Raw genomic sequence first — 19,609 nt, forward strand, 5'->3', positions numbered from 1 at the left:
GCTTTAATTGAATTAGATGCTTTTCAGATGATTGTCAAGATTAAACAGTCCATTATGAACATTTGCCACTGCAGGAGACTTCCGCTTATTGAAAGACAAAAGGGTAATTTCATCTAGTACTGCTGTAAACTGTACGAGTCCTTCATATTGATAAGGGAATTCTCTCTCTTTTAACCTTGATATGTAATGTAGTAATGAATTTATGAATCTTTAAATTCAATTGCATCATTAAAGTGGGGATATGATATTAACACTGCCAAGTAAATTAAAAGGATGAAAATTTATCTACATAGCAGCTAAAGAGATCAGAGTCAATACCAATTTGTCAATAATTACCATCGCTTTAAAAAACAAAACTAACATGATAAAAGTAGGCAGCTAGAGATCTTTATTGCATACTAACTGGAGTTTGATTAATTCCAGTGACAGGCTTCACAGGGCAAACTGGAGTTTTAGGGAAACTAATTTTCCTTGACACTGGGCTGCTGAGGCACCTAAACTATAACTCCCACAAAATGTGCTTGTGTTAATATGGAATCTAGTTGTTTCAATATCAACCAAAAATACTTCTGGTTGGGGGCAAAATGTTCCTGTATTGCAGTTTTGCCTAATTGTGTAGGCATCTTCCACAGATCAGAATCCTGTTTTTTTGATATGCTGTGGATTGTAGTCATGTATATATCTCACACTGAAAACACACCACAGCAGTTTCCTTCAAAATATAGTACAGCTATGCATAATGCATGATAAAACTAGAGAGATGTGCAATGTGAATCAAAGTTTTAATGTCCTAGTTTTACAGATATTATTATCTATTCAGTGTGTTTTTAAAGGAGCTCTGATTAAAAATCATGTCAGCTGTGACAAGCCATAAAGCCAAGCACGACTTTCAGTGAGAACTTGAAAAAACTCTCTCTGAACAGGTTTTAATATTAAAATCATTATTGGGGAACCTTTTTCTTATTTTGCCACGGGTGGTGGATTACATCAATAGAATCTTGCTTGCTGACAACATGTTGTCACTGAGCATCATAAAGCAAAGAAATTCAAAGCACAATAGATTTCCTCTTTGTGTCTGACACAGCTGTCCTTACTCGAATGGCTGGTCTGTATTGGCTTCTTTGTATTTGTTGACCAGGTCTTCTAAAGAGTAGATGCAAAATTTCAACCAGCCTTGCCATCTTGGGACATGCTCCAAAGTAACTGAATGCCTGGCTTGACTTGAATTCTTACCTGCCCCCTTGGTCTGCAAAAGCATCCAAATGTCAAAGAGGCTGTTTGAATGTAAAATATACAGCTCAGCTTCACATCTGGGTGCAATCCTGTTGTGGGACTGCCCATTCTCAGGCTACCTGATTTTTTCTCTTACCCAATATCAGACCACTAGAGTGTACCTGAAATTTTACAATAAATGCAGTTCTTACATAGGCTTCAGGCTTGTTGACTGTCCAGCCACACCCTGAGTTGCTTACTCTCTGGGGTAAACAGCATGAAAGAGTCAACAGTGTGACTGATGCTAAGGTTATGTCTATACAAGTGAGGAAGTCATATCTAGACTAAAATGGAAGTGAAAATCAAACACCTTGCTACTTCTTCAGGAATACTGGGAAGGGTTCTCTCATTAGTGTGAGAAGCTCTTCTATTTTGCTGTAAGGCAAATGCTTGCTTAAGCAGGCCAGGAGGGTTTTCTCTTGTTCCTTGGTTTGTGCCCTAGATAGTGAAGGAACAGATTTGTGGAGGTGCTTTTAGGGTCTCAATCGTGTAACAAGTTTAAAATGAATTATTTTAAGTACTTGGATAATTCTGTTGTCATTATGTTTTCTTTAATAAAAGCTATTTACTGAGCAGTGTATTATTGAGTGTATTTATTGAGTCGTAAGCAAAATTAATTTGTTAATTTCTGTATATTTATAGTTGATGGTAACTGGAAAAAAAAGAGAGAGCAGTGCAAAACTGCTTTATCTACTTGGTATGATTGAGAACTGACTCTGTTTTATTTAAGAATTTTAAATATCATTAAAGCAGTGGGCTAGAGAGGGTGCTGTTTGGCTGGGTGCTTTACTAGCCACAGATAAAGGAGGTGATAAATTTGTATTGAAATATCATTTGAAAACCTAATACACGGGATGAGTTCTTACTGGGTTATGGATGTTCATTGATCTCTTTTCTAGCTGTATTTTTTTACTCTATTGGAGACAGTAACAGGAGAAAAAGACTGGTGGGACTGCAGAAGCATGAGGGTCAGTATGAGGAGCAGGTTAAGAAAGTGGGAAGAAATCAGACCAGTGAGGGGAAATGCAAATATTTACTTACAAATATGTTGGCAGAGATAGGAGAGCCAGTGCTGGAGGACGCAGCAGTAAGAGGTGCCTACAAAATAAAGGAGCAGACTCGTGTAGTGAGGAGAGGTTAAGAAAAACAGGCACTTCTTAATTCCGTGTTCCTCATTGGTAAAGGTGCGCTTTGCAGCTGCGTCTCTGTTCTTGCTGAGTGGTGTGGTTGGACATGAGGCAGAATTGACAAGAGCAAGAGGGCCAAAGAAAACCCTTCCAGCTTCCCTTTCTCTTACTGCCCTTGTCCATGTCTGCCCTTACAAACAGAAGTAAAGCTGAAGGGCAGGGCATGTGCATTCGCTCAAGGAGGTATCAACAGCAGCATTATAAGGCGGTTTTGTCAGAGAAATTGTGTGCAATGGGAACTGAGCTGTGCAAGACCAACCTGCAGTAGTAATTGAATCTAGTGCAGATGAGACTACACATGACAGACTGTGGAGAAGATTCCCCCAGGCCACTAAAAATGCCATTAACTTGGACATCTCCTTTACAGATGACCTTAGCGGAGATACCAATCTTCAAAGACTTTGCCTGGCCATAGCATGTGAAAGGCTGCGTGGGACCTGCAGTAAGATTGCTTTTGATGCCTTCTGCCAATGGAGGGGAAGGCCGAGTGCACAGTGTACTGTGTACCACTTTTGCTTTCCCTCTGCATCCTCTCCAGGATGCTGACACTCAGCAAAGCATCGTAAGGGTTAGAGGTGCAGATTCAGCGAGCTGTCATTACTGGCTCCAGACTGAGTGAAAAAGCACCTACCCAAGGAAAACTCTGCATAGGAATGGCTCATGCCCCCCTTTCTTATTCCACGTTGCCCTGGGGCTGTACAAAACATCATCAGCACACATACACTGCTTTTAGCTCAATGCAGAATCTAATGCCAGATGTCCTGCACTGTATAATCATGAAATGTGGGGAAAATATAGTGTTTGTTGTGTTCAAAATTCAGATTAGAACTTCAGCTAGCTGAAACTAGTGACTTCTGTGAGATTGAACTTGTGATCGTAAAGTAGTTGTGCATAACCACACAGTGAATTGGAGTAACCCAAATAAAGAAAAAAACCCAACTCTGAAGAGAGATGATATTTGGCATTTCAAAATATTATTCCTGCACATGTATTTCGGCTCAACTGACCACAAAGAAGGGGTTTTCTGAATACAGTTTTTGCAAATAAATATAAAAACCTTCTTTGTTTGCAAATTTGGAAGTCAGCTGAAAATTCAGCCTTAAGCAAATTTCTTCATAGCTGTGTAATAAAAAATGCCTGATAGCCTATGGAGAAGCTCAGGAAGAACATTGACCTGCACTGACAGCATTTGTGCTTTCTCTAGCTACCTCTATGCTAGCCCTGTGATTCGGTATTATGTGGGTGAGGTTTTTTTACTAGTACACAGGAAACCCTTGAACATGGAAAATAGTACTTACTAAAATAGATAGCATTCCCAAGGGGGAAACAGCAAAATTACATGAGATTCATAGAATAAGGAATAACTAAAATGGCCCAATTATTTAAACTGAGGTATTTTTCTATCAATATAATATCTTGCTGAGCTTGTGGAGCATAATTTAGAGTAGGCATTTTGCCTGCAGATCACGATATAAATATTTTATATGATCTCCCACACTATTAGAATAATAGAAGTAGTGTTATTTAATCCACTCCTGGCAAAGCAGATGCTTGCCAGAATGCATAAAGCACTCAAGGACCTGGTTTTGTTATTGTTGAAACTGGTTGGTAGAATGATTTATCTGGAGTTTGATTCCTCATTGTGGAAGTGGATTTGATGATGCTTGTGAGACACAATTTAAGGTTGTGTTGAAGCCTCATTAAAAAAACAAATGCATTGTTGATGGAAATGTTAACAATATGAGGGTGAAAAAAGCTCCTTAAATGTAAGCATGTTAAGCAAGAGTCGTGTCTGGGTAGAAGGGCTGGGAGAGACTGCACGTCTGCAAATTCTTTGATTTAGACTTAATAGAAATTTTGACCACAAAAAGTGAATTTGAGTACACCACTTGAAAAGCAGTTGCAAGCATAGGAACTACAAGCCACAGCAGAGAGCATGCAAGAGCTGTGATATCTTTGTAGAGATCTCATAAAGTATGTTGCAAGTCAGCAAGGGTGGAGAAGTTCAAAGTATAATAAAGCTTTTCCTAAAAATACAACCTCTGGAGTGTCATTTAATGCTTCTCTTGGCAGTCATCGTTTCTATTATTCTTTACCTGCAACACTCGTTTCAGTTTTGGTATCTGATATGCTTTGACTACAGTCCTTGGGCCTGCAGTGGGTATTTGGGTGTTACAGGATTTAGGGTAGGTGGTCCAAATACTTCTCTAGCTTCCTTTCCTACAAAGTGGATAGGAGATGAGTATTGATTGCTAAGCACCATAATTTTGCACACTTGATCCAGGCTTTAGTAATCAGAATGCTAAAATCCGATGGGAAACATTTAATGCTATGTCCTTTTCCCCTGAGGTGATTGTGCCTAAAGCTGATATGCATAGGGAATAATGAAAAGATGACAAGGGTTGTGTGCATTTGTATGTGAGGTACTATATCATTCAGCATTTCTTCTGTCTATTTATGTTTTGTTTTTCATGCTTATTGTAGCTCTTATTGATGTGTTTGATAACATGGCATCAGCTGCAAGGCAGAAATGTTTGTTGGGGTTTTTTCAAACTTTTCAATGTAGATTAAAAAATTTCAGCAGCCCCTGGATGGATAGGCTTAAACCGAAAATTTACATGTGAGTAACAAATATTATAATGCAGATGAGCCAGACGGAGAAAAGGAAATTTATAATAAGGGACTACTCTGGCAGTATTAATCTGCCTCATGTAGATTGTGTGATGAATCATTCCATGTCGCCACAAGGACTGCTGCTGCTGCTGCTGCTGCTGCTGCTACTGAGCTCTGCCAGCAAGCGGGAAAATAAAAAGTGTGCACGGAAGAGTGGAGGGCAGGGCACACACAAGGGAAGACGAAAGGGACAAAAAAAGAACAGCTATTTGAAACTGGACATCTCAAGCCTGGTCAGTAGTGTATGTTATATATAATTCAGCCAATTCATTGGGTAAATCATTTCATATGCTCCATGAAATGTAATTTGCTTCCGTGGCCAAGCATGACAAAGGTTTCACAGAACTGCAGTTGGCAAAGAGCTTTTCTAGGACAGTTAATTCAGGGCCTTCGAGATTGCTGAGGCATCTCGTCAGAACATTAAATAATCACACAATGTCACGAGGGAATATCTAATTAAGAGTCCAATTTCTCAAGGGTCTGAGTACCTGTTACAATGTGCCGAGAAGCCTTAATTCCCACTGACAAGAGCAGCAGCTTAGGGTGTTCCCAGCAGGCATTTAATAGGATTGTGCCCTTACGTCATTTAGCTGGGGTAAGTCCAGGCCAGTCAGGTGAAGCAACAGTAATGAAACAAGACAAGATAATGACAAATAGGGTTACATTCCAGCAGGGGTATTATTACTTGCAGATGATGAAACATACCCAGGTGTGAAGTCCCTGTGAAACATAGGAAAAGATTTAAGGATGCATTCTTAGGGGTTAAATTTGTGCCTTTGAGAAAGATCTGTCTGTATTCATCCCATGCAAAAAGAGCTGTAAATGCAAAAGGAACCCTTTATCACCCCAGACCATTATCCTGTGTGAACAAGTAACAGAGTTCCCATCCGTGATTTGGTTTCCAAGAACTTTAGTGATTTAAACAACCCCATGAGGGTTATCTGCCTAACAAAAGCAGACAGCTTTTCATCTGGTGTTTGGAAAGCAGGAAGCTTGAGTAGAATAGGGAAATGGGGTGCTGAATTTCCCTGAGCAGCATTCTTGGTGTGACTCAAGAGGGAGAACAAAATATGAGGTGGACAGATGAAGACTTTCAGTAAGACTTTTCCCTCCTTCTTATATCCCTGCAGTTAGATAAAGGAGAAGAATGTTAGATGCAGCCAGGAGAGGATAAACATTGGATTTTGGTTTATGATGCTTCTCTCAGAGATGAAGGTAGAAATAGTATTCTTTTTTTGCCCTGAAGAAGCATTACAAAAAGGAGTAAATGAGTAAGGAGTTTGGCATTATGTTAAGCACTTTGGGGAGAGTGAAAAGTTAAAATTAATCTTTGTGTTGTCAGACTCTTAAGTGAGGAATGATGCATTAGACTACCTGATTTTATTTGATTGTTGGGAAACCAGAGCTGCAGTGCTGTTTCTTGAACAGAATTACAGGCTTCATTTAAAGACAGAGGCAAAGCGCACACATCATTCTGGAGTAGATCAGCATAAGCATTTTCTATATCATGAGTAATGTTTACTGGAAGAAATCAAATTACTCTTACACAGACCATCTGTTTTCTTTGCATGCAATCATGTAAGTGTTTTAGGACAAGCCATCCTTTTTAATCAATTGCAAATCTCTTATGGCAAGGCACTGTTTTCTGTAATAAAATCTATTTTTATGATAGATGTAAGAGTTTTAAATACTGGTTTCTCCTGCATAAATATAGTGTACATATTGTTCGTAACATAAAAAGAGGGGTGTACAGCATTAGTTATTATCTGTCAAGAACTTAATTTTAGGGCTTTTTGCATAGCCATTTTTGGATATTTGTTGGATCTGCAACTCACTGGTGTTCAACTATTATAGCAAATAACATAATGAGTAATAGTGTCCATTTATAGCCCAAGAAGTTGATTCCTGTCTGCATTTAGTAAATGGAGTATAATAGGGTCTCTATTTTGTAGCATGACTGCTGCAATAGAAGTGATTACTATGGAACATGATTGTCCATTGTCCAAGTTCTTACACTTTGAAACACTGAAGAAAACAAGGCATGGCTTATTAAAAAATGAGCCTGTGGAATGACATAATGACACTAAGGAAACTTGAACTTGCAGTCCAAGAAGGAGTCAATGATAGAGTGTGATATTTACTTCATGTTTAAGGGTAGCTCATTCACAGATGTAATGGTCCCATTCATTTTAGTGGGTGCTGAATTGAGCCTACTATTTTATTTTTTTATCACTGCCAGCTGTCAACTTCCCTGATTCATCTATTGTCTTTGGGTGCACAGAGATTGCTCTTGAATTTAGAGGAGGCTGAAGGTCTGCATCTTTAGCAAAGTCTCTGATTTCAAAAGCAGCTGTGTGATTGCAATGCCAGAATTTGCTCTGTATTGAATCAAATGACCCTGAAATAAAAGAAAGAAACAAGAACTGTAAGTAACACAATTGAAAATTCCCTGAGCAGGTTGGCTGTCCTTCTCAATGAGGTTGGCAAGCCTGAATTTCATTTGTTCAGACACTTTCAAATCAATGCTATTTTGTCTGAATAATTAAGCTGCTTACTCCGGCTTGAAAAGTGTATGGTGCTAAATTCTTGCACTTTTTTGGGTAAACATGGAAAGGCAAAGAGGGAGAAACAGATGAACCATGCACCAGGAAAAATTATAGTGCCTACAGTCTTGTGCCATCCTATGGTACAGTGGAAGTTTCCTGCTCAGGGAAACATCAGGTGAAATGAAGGGCCTCTATAAGTCCTCTTGTGAAGGCTGGACTCAAAATCTCCATGTCCTCTGTATTGCCACTTACTCTAATGTCGCTTGTGAACTGACATTATGTGGCACAGGGAAAGCTGCCTTCTGAACTCTGCTAATCAATCCTAGCACCTGCCTAAACCTGCTCAGTCAAGGATCAGCTGAGAACTAGGGCATCAGTGATTTCCTTTTATCAGTTTGCATTAATTCAGTAAAAGGAAAAAAGCAGAACAAGGTGAATGGCTTATAAAATCATAGAGGTGATAGACAGTGAAAGATAAAACAAACTGTAATTAGTAGCGGTCTAATAGTTTTACCTGTTTGCATTTTTTTGTTGTTGTTGTTGTTGTTCAAATTCAGCATTCTTTCTTTGAGAAAATTATTAAAGATTAAATAAATTTTTACTTTTTACTCCCTCTGGTTTGTTTTTTTTTTCTTATGTTCACTCTTCTTTAATTCAGAGCGAAGAAAACTGCAGGCAAATTAAGTATGTCATAGAATCACAGGAATTTTTTTGTTAGAATAGACTTCTGGAGACCTCTGGAGGGTATCGACAATGTCCTAGTCTAAGCAAGAAAAAAATAGATAACATCACTCACAGCCCTGTTCTGCTGAATTTGGAGTATCTACAAGGATGGAATTTGCCAGCCTCTCCCAACAATCAATTCCTCAGACTTCCTTTTGTTCCCCTAGAAGCTCATCTGGTTGTTTCTCATGTTCCTCACCAGTTTCAAATCCAGCTGAGGTGTGGCTTCCCCAATTTCACCCAAGCCATCCAGAACAAGGAAGTTCTGCATTGCTCCCAAGTAGCCTTTCCAGCCTCTTCATCCTCAGCTGTCCATCTGCTGTGCCTGCTTGACTTCCCACATGGCAACCTGGGAAGTCCCAGTGCATTGGGGGTGCTTCTTTTCAGCAAGCAGCTTCCTCTTCTGGGCCACTTTTGCTGTCTTGGCTTTCAGGAGACACTTTTCAGTTGGAGCTGTCAAAAAAGTTGATGCAAATGTTTGGCTTATATTTTTTGTGTCATTCTTCTTACTTCCATCTTCACGCCTCCAAATCTTTTTCAGCAAGATATAACAGGGCAAGGTGAAAGACATCAAAACAATCTATTTCCACTAGGTTGGTTTTTTTTAGTATAATGTTTCATTTGCCTGTGAGTAAATTTACTATGGTATTTTGATTTTTTTTTGTCTTGTTGTTTTTGTTGGGTTTTTTTACCCAGAGCTTTGGAACAGTCACCATATGAGTTCTTTAGCAGCTTCAGTAGAATAGACACTATATTTTCCAGCTGTATGGCCTGTTTTTATCCAAGAAAGATATTTTCAAGTATTTAGCACTGTCATAGAAGACATTGGCCTATTTCTAAGAACAGTAAATGCTAACACTACTGCTTGCAAATTATCACATTTTTATTATCAAGAAACAATTCAGCAAAATTACTTAATTTTCTTAGTGGTAAACTATGAATTACTGTTGTCATAGCTACATTGCATTTTGATACAGTAGATTTGTTCTTTGAAACCATAATAAAATAATTTGCTCAATAGCAAGTATGATGCATATCTTAAATTACAATGAATTTCTTATTGCAATGAATATCTTAAAATATAAATACAGAACCACTGACTCCTTTTTAAGTGCAGTAAATACAGAATACTGCTGTTTATTTTAGGAATTTCCTGTGTCTCCAGTGCTGATTACACTGAAGTGGGAATCAATGACAATGTGCCATATAGGAGACTTTATTTATAGTAGCTTTATAACTGATCTAAAGTAAGACAATAGATTTTGATACCCATGACCTTTAATAGAAAACTCTCTGAAGAGAAGTTTCCAGTTTTACCTCTGAAGTAACCCCTAGTGAAAGTCCTTTGTATTTTAGACTTTGTGACGGAATTAAATAATGACCTGTTCTTGGTTTCTTTCTTCCTCAGTTACTTCTGTATCTTGGCTATTCAGTTGACAAAACAGAAAAATTATTCAGGGGATCTCTACAAAGCTAGACATTTGCCCATTTCTGCTTTTTATTATGTTCTTAATTGCAGCATGTTTGGGGTTTGCATGTTTGCTTTTCTCTCCTTGACCTATTGCAGTCCAGTGGTTGTAGAGGATATGATCTTTGCGTGTGTTCCAAATTCTCCTCTTCCACCTCTTTACCAGATGTATTTTTGAAGGAAAAGGAGCAGAAAAGTGCCATAGATGATTACCACGCTTGGCTTTAAACTGGTCTCCCTCAGCTTACTTGGTGGTACAGGGAGGAAAAGAGGGAAACAGAAATGCTTGGTCACAATTTTGAAATATCTTTAGGTCTGAGCAGTTCATCCTTAAAGAGGAATAGTCTATAGGTATTCCAAAAAAAACCATAAACCAGTGAATAATCTTCATTCTGGACATTCTGGAGTGAAAAACAGTAGAAAAGATAGCTTAGAGAAGGTACAGGGAAGAGAACATGTGTAGAATGGTGAGATTGAATTAATGCTTCAGATCATTGTAGTATCTGAACATTGGGATAGAAACTGAAAGTAAATGCATTTAACAGTGATGAAAAAAAACCCCTTATTTAAAATGTACTCTGTTAACTAGCAGAATTAATTAAACCATTGAAAAATGTCCTCACACACATTACTTCTCTATGACTAAATAGGGCAGTGTGAAGCATTTTGACCCTTACTAAACAGTAATTCCCCCAGGCTGCTTATTTTCAAACCAACTCTTGGTGTTTTTATTCCTCAACAGTAGCTACTGTTGAAGGCAGCAGGTAGGAGCTACCTGAAGTACGGTATGATTGGAAATTATTGTTCCAGTGCCTTCATATGCCACATTTGGTCTCTTTATCCTCTCTGTCGCAGGTAACTATCTTACAGACAGAGCAAGAAAAGTAAATTCACTTGGCTGTTCCATATCTCTGAGGAACCTGATACATGAGTGGACTAGAGAAGAGAAAGACAGAAAAACTCCAAAGACCTACAGATCATCTGGCTGGCAGGGTGAGTAAATGTCCTGTCATCTCAGTCATGTGTTGTCAGGCACACAATGAGCGAGCCTGCTTTAATCATTGCTTCAGAAATTACTTACTGAGTAATTGTGGAGAAAAAATAAGATTAAAATATGTTGTGTTTTCAGGACTCTGACACTGGTGCCTCACACGCAGTCAGAAGTACTAAGCCAAACACCTCCTATATTTGCAGTTTAAGCCTTGAACATGCATTTACTAGATAGGTAGTTCTGTGAAGGGAAGGGGGGTTAATGCATGCTGTGATGTTAAGGCTATTTTCAAATTGGGTAGGTGAAACAGAAATATCTATTACTGAATCAGTCCAAACTCCTCATGAAACAAAAAAAAATCCAAAAGAGGAAAGAAAGGAAGAAAACTCATTTCCCCAGTGCTGTCTGTACTTAGATTCCTATGGATGTGAGCCTGTGTTCCCTGCTTTTCCTAAGCAACTTTTTCTTATTTACAAAACACAATTAAAAAAAATTACCTAGCTGAGAAGCAAACATGCAGTAGCCTTATGTGATAGTCAGATAGTAATTAAATGATCCCCTTTTCTTTCTGGCTTTGCCTGTTCCAAAAGATGGTAGAAGCAGAGACTGTAGCAGGTTCTGGAGCATTTCCTCCAGTTCACAGCAGTGAGCCAGGGGGTCTGTCAAGTACCAGCAAACCAATTCAAGGGAATCAAGAGTCACATGTACAGAGGATGACCTATTTTTCAAAAAGGTGTTGCAAATTGAAACAGGTGATGAACGTGGCAGAAAAGATGACCTGAAGATTACCTCAGAGTCCTCTGTAGGGTGGTTTGTGTCTCTGCAAAAGACATAATAAAAATGTTGCCTTCCTGCATTGGGGTGGTTAATGCTTCCCCACTGTATTTGGTCCTGCCCATTTCTGCACCCAAAACATTGGCCAGGCCCCATATGCTTCTCTCCTCTCTGGTGGGGCAGAAAAGCATGAGTACAGCAAACCCATTTTTCCTGCAAACCATGTCCAGTGTAAACTTGTTTTTAGAAAAGAAAAAAGTAGCTGAATTTCAGTTTTGGCTGTTTGAAGATCCACCCTGTCTAGGAACCATGTGACAACTTACTAAAGCCTACAACATGATAAAACAAAAATAAAAGGCACTCCCCAAGACAAGATCTTTCCTTCAACTCCAACTTCAACTGCTCTCTGATAGGGGGAGCAAAACTTTGCAGTACAATAGTGCCTTTAGAATTCATATTAGATATTGTGTTTAGTATGTTAGGCTGTTTTTCTTAGCATATAAGCAATATTTTGACTTTGGCGAAAGTCTGCACTTTCCTACTCCACATTCTTTGAGGGCATCTGTCTAAATGCAAATGTTGTCTGGACTTTGCCTTATGCTCCAGTTAGAAAAAGGAAAATTTTGCTATTTTTGCCTTTTGTTGTGCTTTGAGTTACTTTGATTTCTGTAAGTACTCCTCTGAGTGTGCTGGAAGATGACTTCAGTGCACAGAATTTTTACAGAAATCAGGTAATTCGCTTGCCCACTCTGAACCCAACAGTAACAACCAGCCGTGTTCTTTCTTTTGGGACTCTGAAATCCATAGGAAAAGCTGTTCAGATGCTGATGAGTCACTTTTCTGCTCTAGCAGCTGCTTCTTGCCTCCTTGTGGAAAAGGAGGTGGAGCAGATACAGCCTGGGGGCACAGGTTTGTCGGTACTTCACAAATGACAGTGTCTTCAACAGTGTTATTACACTCTTTTTTTAATATATTATTGTACTTTCTAAGCCACCACTTATTTGCCCCTTAGTTTTCTACTTTATTTTATATAATATCTGTGCAATAGAGATGGACTTGATGTGTTTTGACACAGTGATGTCACCAAAATGAGGGCCAGTGTGACTAAGAGCAACAAAGGTGTTCAGTAAGATGTCAACAGAGTTGAAGATTAAAGTTAATATTTTTTTAATTCTTAAAACCATTTCTATAAGTATTGCTTTTGCAATTCACACATAATATCAACCTCAAATTCAAATCTTGTTGAAGCTTCATGAACATTACGACAAGGAAAATTAGATGTTGGCAAATGATTAAATGTATAATTAAAGGTTTCACAGTTAATCCTGTCACTGTTGTGATTATGGTTTACTATTTTGTCTAAGTAATGCACTTCTTTTCTAGTGTTTTTTCTTTCCTTCATTGTTGTTAGCAACTGTATTAGTATGGTAAGGAAAGTTTTCACAAGGACAACAACACTTTTGTTCTCAGCTGCAAGATAGAGAGGAGAGTTAAATCAAAGCATAGAAGATGCAGTGCACTTCCCACTGCAGTTGGTGGGAGAATTGTGACATGTTTACACTGCTGGGCCAGCAATGCTTTAGTTGTAAGAACAAAGGGCAGGATGTAGCCTCTGTGCTTCTCGGCTGTCATATTTAGGGCTGAAACAGGTGTCTTCAGTAGCCAGTCCCAGGAAGGCTGGATAAAGACATGAAGCTGGGACACACAATCTCCCTCAGTAGTGCATGCCAGAATTGGGTGGAAACCTGCAAACGCAGCAGAAACAGCCTTGAAATAGCCCATAGCAAAGGCTGAGCGGCGTCCAGTGCCTACAGGCTGTGGAGTCCGGGCCCGTCTCCAGAGGTAGGTCCCCATAGCAGGATTTTTTAAAAGGACTCATCAGGATTCATGGGTGCCACAGCTGCCCAACAGATATATGGGACCTTGTTGCTTGTGTGAAACCAGTGGCTCTTCCCTCCCTTTCAAAGCTGCCCAGCCTCTGGACTATGCTATCCTCTCTCTCCTTTCTTCCAGCTGAATGAAATTTGCAACTTCACTCTGGCAGGGCTGTAGCATAGCTAGTGAAACTGTCCCAAATCCTGTTTTCCAAACCAGCTTGTAGTTCTGCTAGACAGGTGGTGTCCACACTGCCTCCAGGTGGGGAGAGCCTGGAAATGGGATCCCTCACACTCAAGTGAGTGTTCCAAGTTACATTTGTGTAGTACAGAATACTACTTCTTCCAGCTACATCATAGAAAACAGGCCAGAGCAGATCTGAGATTTTGGGACTTAGGTGTTGATTCAGGCTCACAAAGGCTCTTGAACTTGAGATGAACATCTTGTTGCTGAGCTGGAGTTGTTTCTGGGACTTCAAAGACAGAGTGAGAACTGAATTTTCTGGTGATAGTTTTCATATTTAGATGCGAAAGTTTTTATGTGCTCCTAACTTCCTCTTGATCAAGAACCCACTTAAAGAAATAAGATTTATTCTCTTACCAACATATGGTACTAAGAGTCTCATTTTAGAGTAATTTCAACAAGTGTTATTTCCAGACTATTGCAGGATGAAATAGCTTAGATTTTATTTCTGGTTGGGCATTTGCATTCACGTTAACTTCACCTAGTACTGTCAAGCTCAGCAGAAAAAATATGTTGTCATCTTCACAGTTTTAACCTATGACTTATAGATGCACCTCACAGCAATATTTAACATGATTTAATTATGCTCTGTTGAAAGTGTTGTATTTTACATTCTCCTTACTATTGTATAGTATTATTGTGTTTCTTCATATTCTTTGTCTCATTGAAAACACTGGGGCCATTTCTTTTGATCCTCTGCAACAATTACAATAGAAACTTCCAAGAGATGTTTACAGAATTGTAGCCAAATAGAAAGAGTAAAAATGAGTTTTCTTGAGAAATGGTTATGTAGAAAAGGACTTCTGTTTTGTCTTTCATCTTTTGTCTTCAGTATGTCTCTTTGTCTTTTGAGCAAGTTTTTCACTGTCATAATATTTTTCAGCTATTGTTTCTTCTTTTTTATTGCTGTTTGTTTGGTTGAGGTTTTTTTGGTTTGGTTTGTTTTGGTTTGGGTTTTGGGGTGGGTTTTTTTGTTGGTTTGTTTGTTTATTTATTTGGTTGGTTTGGTTTTGGGTTTTTTTGTTTTTAAGGTAGGTAACCAGGAAGAAAATGCTGTTCCGGGGAGTTATAAGAAGTCATAACTCCAGTACTACCTTTCTTAATATCTTTTGAGGCTGATATTGATGCCTTTTGAGCAGATGTGTGTTTTAGGCAAGGATTTGTTCACATTAAACTTGTGATTTTTCCTTGAGTTATAATAGCTAGTTTAAGATCTGGCAATCCACATGAGAAGTTCCTGTTACTCTACTTAATCACCAGACCTTTAATCAGCTGCCTGGCATTTTTCCCTGCCATTGCAGTTCCCGTTTGAATGAGAGGTCTCTCAAAATTTTGTAACAGCTTTCATCATATCTGACTAACTTAATTAGTGATTGGTTATTATCTCCTCTTCAGAATAATAATTAAATATGTGCAATAAATCTAGGCCTACAGAAGTACTGTGTTGTACCATTTTATGCTGCTGATATGAAACTGGGGTGTGTGGAAGATGCAGCTGAGGGTTGTGCTGCCATTCAGCAGGACCTTCATAAGCTGGAGAGTTGGACAGAGAGAAATCCAATGAGGTTCAACAAGGGCCAGTGCAGGGTTCTGCGCCTGGGGAGGAATAATCCCAAGTACCAGTATGGGTTGGGGTCTGACCTACTGGGGAGCAGCTCTGCAGAGAACGACCTGGAGTCTTGGTGGATGACAGGCTGACAATGAGCCAGCAGGGCCCTTGTGGCCAGGGGGGCCAGTGGGATGCTGGGGTGCACTGGGAACAGTGTGGCCAGCGGGTGGAGGGAGGTGATCCTGCCCCTCTATTCAGCTCTAGTGGGGCCACATCTGGAGAGCTGTGTCCAGTTCTGGGCTCCTCAGTACAAGGAAGAAAAGGAGGAGGCCAAAAAGGTGATTTGGGGTCTGAAACGTCTGTTTCTAATGAGGAGAGACTGTGGGAGCTGGGCCTGTTTTGTCTAGAAAAGAAACGACTGAGAGAGGATCTCATCAGTGCATATATATATCTCAGAAGTGGGTGTCAAGAGGATGATGCCAGACTCTTTTCAGTGTTTCCCAGTGACAGGTTGAGGAGCAATGGCTGTAAATTATAACACAAGAAGATCCACCTCGACATGAAAAAGAACTTCTTTACATTGAGGGTGTCAGAGCACCTTCTGCCTAGGGAACAGACTGCCCATGGAGGTTGTGAAGTCTCCCTCTCTGGAGACATTCCAAACCCACCTGAATGCACTCATGTGTAACTTGCTTTGGGTGACCCTGCCTTGGCAGAGGAGTTGGACTGGATGATCTTCAAAGGTCCCTTCCAACCTTAACAATTCTGTGATTCACATCTTGCTATTATTTAAAGTTTCTTGGTGTAACTCATTTTATGGGTACAAAAAAGTAAGTGTGGTATCAGCTACCCCCTACAATGCTTGAGATTTGTAGTCTTGCACTGTGAAGCACAGGCATATATCACCCCACAACAAGATGAATGGTCCTGGTGGCTTCAGTGGGTTTTCAGCTTTGCATAAGTCACAGTTTAAAGATTGCAGCACTTGCCTTCCTCGCGAGAAGCTTCCAGAAGAGCACTATCTCTATGGGTTGCTATCCATAATATTTAGCCCTGCTTATGCTTAGGAGTGAATAATTTCTGGAGACCTCATATACAAGCATATTTTGACAACACTATTTGTTTGTTTTTTTCATTTTTTAGAAAAATTCCTGCTTTTCATAGTAGATTGAACAGCGTTTGCTTCTTCTAAGCCATAGAAATCTAGTGTGTAAATTCATTTGAGCTTGAGGATTACTATCCTTTTAGTGTTTATGATCAAAACTGTTAGCAAGACCCTTGGGACAAACTCCTTACTGGAATGAAATAGCATGGGTTATTTGAAGTCAACTGGTTGAGCCATTCCAATATATAGTAGAAAGGAAATTGGCCTCTGGTCCTTATACCAGTGGAATATACTGGAGTTTTTACGTATAGTACAAGCATATAAAAGAGTACAAAATTTGGAGGCAGAGTATATTTTCTGCTGTCTGCCTGACTCAGTACTAGAATCACAAAATCATTAAGGTTGGAAAAGACCTCTGAGTCTTTAAGTCTATTAAGTCCAACCATTAACCCAACACTACCAAGTCCACCACGAAACCACCTCCCTAAGTGCCACATCTACATGTCTTCTAAATACCTCCAAGGATGGTGACTCAAAAACTTCCCTGGGCAACTTGTACCAATGTTCTCAGTGTAAAAATATTTCCCAAAATCCAATGTAAACCTCCCCTGCTATATTCTATAAGGGTTTGAGAGTTCTATAACATAATCCCACTGGGATATCTGCCCTGTTGGCCTTCCCTCTAAACATTCAACCCATCATTAAGCTCTAGACAGTGAAAACACTCCCTATCATACAGGGCTACCCCAACTACCTTTCTTTCCTTGTCTATCCCTTCTTAAGAGCTTATAGCCGTATAGTTTGGACTCCCTAGATGCTACAGTGTTAAATATGCCATATTGAAAGTTAAGAGATAGAACAGATATTTTCATCGACTGGGAAATGTGCAAAGTTTGAGGTTTGCAATGTAGATGCAAAAATTACAGCTGAGATCCCTGAGAATGCATCAGATTAAAGTCCTGTTTGGGTATAATGGTCCTTTTTAATTCCCATTGTACATATTTTTTTCTTTTTAGCATGGAGGTGTATGTGATATTACAGCTTGTAGAGGGATTTCTTGCAGAACAGGGGCATATGATACCCCTGGAAAGATTGGACAACCCAGGGTTGTTGAGGAAAAACCCCTGAACTGGCCCCTGGCTGCAGGCGAGCCTGGAGAGCACCTGGCTGCAGGCAGCCCTGAAAGTCCTTGGCAAAGCAATACACCGGTCAGCTCCCCCACAGATTAGAGGCCATCTAGAGGGACTGGGCGTGAATCTTTGCAAAAGTAGAGATAAGCTTGTAGAGTTGAACAATAAATGGAGAACAATGCTCAAATCATATCAGTGCATGTGTCGTTACTCTGGCCAGCTCTCCAGCACTCAAACCCCCCAAAACCTGGCACCTGAACAGGGACTCGAGTGATTTTTCACTTAGATGCGGTTTGTTTTCACTTAGATGCGGTTTGTTTTCACTTAAATGCGTTTCGCTTGAATGCGGCAAAACTGAATCATTGCACCAGTGGTGAGGAGCCTGGAGAGCTAGAGCAGGAGTGTCCCAGCAAAAAGCTGAGTGGAGCTGGAGACCGGAGCTCGTGCAGCCGAGCGAGCCCCTGCAGGTAAGAAGCTATGGAATACTAGGCTGGCATTCGTCTCCTAGCCAGTATCCTCTCTAAGAAAGGCAAGACTGTAAAAGATCGAGATCTCTATGCCCTAATTACGTGGGCCCGGGAACAAGGGTTTTTGAAATGCACTTCGCTTTTGTTCTCAACCGAAGAGTGGTGGGAAGTTGGAAACAGACTGCAGCTGTCCACAATTGAGGGTGGAAAGGAAGATAAAGAAGCAAAAGCTCTGGGATTAACTTGGAAAGCTGTGACTAATACCCTTGCAAAAATGAAAGCAGAGAGGAAGGTGGCCGCAGCAGCCATGGAGGCACTGGGGGGTGGCAGCCCCGGAAAGGAAAGAGAGGGGGGTCTCACAGAGCGGCAGCCGGAGGCCAGGGCAGAGTCCAGGGTTGTGCAATTCTTCGGGCTGACTGCGGGCTGACCGATGAAGGGAACAACAGCACCCATACGTTCGCTGTGGGAGCTGCTGGACGCGACGGGGAAGAAAGTTACCCCAGAGACACCTGAAGGAGAAATGGCTGCAAAGGCAGAACACAGGCTCCCGACCTTGGGGGCAGGGCACGGGCGAGCAGAGGAGAAACGAGAGGTCCTAGGTCCCGGCCAAAAACGGCAGCGTGCCATTCCCCTCTGCTGGTCAGTGGATCATCGTCTGACTGCGAAGCAGCCTCTGCAACTTTGTCGCCTGCAGAGCCAGAGCCGACCAGGGCTGCTGGGGGTCAGCTCCAACAGGAGGAGAAGCACCAAGAGATGATGCATGAATTAATGAAGAAGCTTGCTGAATTGTCTACGCGTCAGGATGCGCTGGAGTCTAAGGCTTGCGAAACCATACCATCATCACTGCGGCGTCCCGAGGACCCACTGGTCAAGACAGCCACCAGAATTCCTCCGTTCCCATCGGGAGAACTGGGCACAGGGCCTAGGGCCCCTCCCTTCCCGCAGGAGAGGTGCGGCCATTGCCTCCATCAGCCCCGACGGCGATGACTGATCCATTGCGAAGGAGATGGAACGGAGTTGTCCGTAACGCAATCATTGAAGGAGATTGGCAAGCCGTAGATGCTCTAGCCTGCCCTGTACTGATACAGGGGGACACCGCAAGGTGGGAGCCCCATGACTGGAAGATCTTGCAGCAAGTGAAGCAAACAGTTTCCACACATGGCCTCCAGTCCGAAGCTACACGGAGCATCCTGCAGTTTATCTTTACAGCAGATGTCCTGTATGCAGAGTTGTTGTTGACCCCTTCACAGTTCCTGCTCTGGGAGCAAACATGGAAGCAGCTAGCACAAGAAGAAGCCAGCAAACACCAAGGTGATACGCAAGACCCACTGTGTGCGATCCAAGCTGACATGCTAACTGGGAGCGGGGCTTTTGGAGCGACGGTGATGCAGCTGACCATGCCCACAATCATTCATCAGTTGTCACAGACTCTTGCCCACAAAGCCTTGTTGTCAGTACCTGAAAAGAAGAAGTCTCCTCCATATGCAGCAGTCCAACAGGGGCTGTCGGAGCCATATGGTCAGTTCATTGACCGTCTGTCAATAGCCTAGAAGGATGCAACTGAGCTCTCTGAAGAGCTCCAAGAGCAAATGTTCCAGACCCTTGC

The 19,609-nt window shown here is 40.9% G+C and overlaps 1 protein-coding gene across 17 annotated transcripts in view; it reads left to right on the top strand.

Annotated features, from left to right (window-relative positions):
• The window catches only part of LOC121674511 (poly(rC)-binding protein 3-like), a 520,331-nt gene that overhangs the window by 99,497 nt on the left and 401,225 nt on the right, over nucleotides 1-19,609 (top strand). For all 17 annotated transcript variants that reach the window (XM_042048906.1, XM_042048910.1, XM_042048911.1 and 14 more), the window contains one exon: nucleotides 10,725-10,862. The gene's annotated coding sequence lies outside the window, so the exon portion shown is untranslated. The remainder of the gene's footprint in view (nucleotides 1-10,724; nucleotides 10,863-19,609) is intronic.

This window comes from Corvus kubaryi, unplaced genomic scaffold (genome assembly GCF_017639235.1).
Source record: "Corvus kubaryi isolate FWS band 111438036 unplaced genomic scaffold, C.kubaryi_AGA036_p1.0 68, whole genome shotgun sequence".
NCBI lineage: Eukaryota > Metazoa > Chordata > Aves > Passeriformes > Corvidae > Corvus > Corvus kubaryi.